Consider the following 2,515-nt stretch of genomic DNA (forward strand, 5'->3'; position numbering starts at 1 on the left):
ACAACAACAAAAAGCTTTCTAGAACATTTCCAATCTACTGCAAACCTCTTTTTGGTTACATCGTGTATCATTCCAGTTATAACAATGTAAAAAGTGGCAACTCTGGAGCCAGACTGTCTGGGCAAGTGACCTCCGGCAAGGCCCTTAAACTTCTCTGTCTCAGTTTCCTTATCTACAGAATAAGGATTAAAATTATTCAAAAGTTTGTTGTAGAATTGAAATGAGTTAGTATATGTAAAAGTGAACCTGGCACATAGTGTAAGTATTTTCTAAGTGTTTGCTCTCAATAAGTAATAAATCATAGAACACTCGACTAAAAGTGGTACAAATATTAGAGATTTATTATTACAGAACAAGATGGAAGTTGGCAGTTCCAGGGTTTGTCCCGTCAATTAACCAAGGCATCCCGGACCGGACTCTTCCTGTACCCAGTGCCACGTTCAGTGTGGCAGTGCCTTCTCCCCTCATCATGGCAGGGAGGCCACCATAGCTCCAACGACCAAGTCCTCACATGGTCAGCATGGAGTGCAGTGGCATGATCATGGCTCACTGCAGCCTCGACCTCCTGGGCTCAAGTGATCCTCCCACCTTAGTCTCCCAAAGGGCTGGGATTACAGATGTGAGCCACTGTGTGCCTGGCTAAAAGTAGCTTTTTTTTTTTTTTTTTTTTTTTTTTTTTGAGATGGAGTCTTACTCTGTCGCCTAGGCTGGAGTGCAATGGGACGATCTCGGCTCACTGCAACCTCCCCATCCCGGGCTGAAGTGATTGCCCTGCCTCAGCGTCCCGAGTAGCTGGGATTACAGGTGCCCACCACCATGCCTGGCTAATTTTTGTATTTTTGTAGAGATGGGGTTTCACCATGTTGGCCAGGCTGGTCTTGAATTCCTGACCTCAGGTGATCCACCCACCTCGGCCTCCCAAAGTGCTGGGATTACAAGGTGTGAGCCACTGCACCTGGCCAGGAGTAGCTTTTTAACCTAGGTCAGTATCGTGTTGGTAAAATATGGAGAGAGTATGTTTGAGCAGAAGGACCTTCCTCATCTCACCTGTTCTAGGCTGCCACCTTCTCTTTCTACAAACCAAAGGATGGGGCTCATAACTCAATGGGCCTTGTCTGAAAGGCTGACCACACTAGTCACTGCTGAATTCCTCTAAGGGATTCCTCTACCCTGACTGGCCTTGCCACAGTTGCGCCCACTGTCCTAGGAGCAGTAAGTAGACAGAGCTGTGTGAGAAGAGCACTCTTTCCACTCCAGACGTCCCCCTACAACCTACATCCTCACAGCCACTGCCAGTTTGGGCCTGTAGCATCACTCATCTGGACCGCTGCTGTGTGGTCTCTCCATCACAAAGACTGCAGCAAGGTGGACAGAGAACTCCGAGAGAGCCAGGAAAATACCTTTATAAACCACCACAGAAAGCCTTATTTCCACTCATTAAATCCATTAATAAAGAGAGGAGACATTTTAAAATTCCAAGGCACTTGGTTACTAATCTGATTCTGGCCTAGATGCGGATATTCAATAAATACTTGTTAAATTAAATTGACTCAAGGTTTTATTTATTCAACCTACTTAAAGCTTATGTAAACCCCTTGGAGATTTGTGTCAAGCTGTTAAGTTGGAAAATATAAGAAGAGTATTATGTAACGTACTTTAATGTACACTCTTAATGTACTTTATGAGCTTAGTGTAAACCAGGGAAATGGGGGAGGGGTACCGGGAGAGCAGAGGGGAAGGAGATGAGGAGGAAGGAAGAGGTGAGGAGGAAGGAGAAGAAAAGCCTTTTCTGTCATTTCCTGCATTTGTCTTAATTGCTGTACTTACTGACCAGCTACTGCCCTCTAGTGCTCACTGTATTAAGTTCGCATCTGAATTCCATTTTTATCTGTAAAAACTCTGGTAACACCTGGACGGGACCAAATGTCCTGTTTTACAGATAACCGTATTGAAGTCCAGAGAAAAGAGGTGTCAAACTGACCCAGGGGACTTCTGGACTCTTTGTTACCTCATCTGTAACTTGTCTGGAAAACTTTATTAAAAGCCTTTCTCAGAAATTTTAATTGGTAACCAGTAAAAATGGCAGCATCAATCTTAGTGCTAGTTATTATTTCCAATGTTGTTCTAAATTAAGCTTAAACTGACTGCCGGTCAATTTAGGTAAGGATATAAAATAATATTGGTACATTTTTAACTTAGTACAACTTTAGAAAATGTCTATAATACTTCTTTAAAAAGTTAACTAGAACAGATCCCAAGTGGATTTGGCCATTTATCAGAGCTGACTTACCACTGTCTCCATGCAGACTAACATTCTGCTAGAATGCTCCCAAGTGAAGCTCTTTGCTCACTGATGGGAAAAAGGGGGTTTGTCATTTTAACGTGGAACACATATTTTCTTCACATAATCATTTTGCTAGTGGAAATAAATGGAAAGTTACCCAGCTGGACATGCTGCTTACAAGAACATTACTGACTAACAAAAGATATATTCAAATATTTAATTGGAAGGAAC

Source organism: Chlorocebus sabaeus, chromosome 11, assembly GCF_047675955.1.
Source record: "Chlorocebus sabaeus isolate Y175 chromosome 11, mChlSab1.0.hap1, whole genome shotgun sequence".
In the NCBI taxonomy this organism is placed as follows: domain Eukaryota; kingdom Metazoa; phylum Chordata; class Mammalia; order Primates; family Cercopithecidae; genus Chlorocebus; species Chlorocebus sabaeus.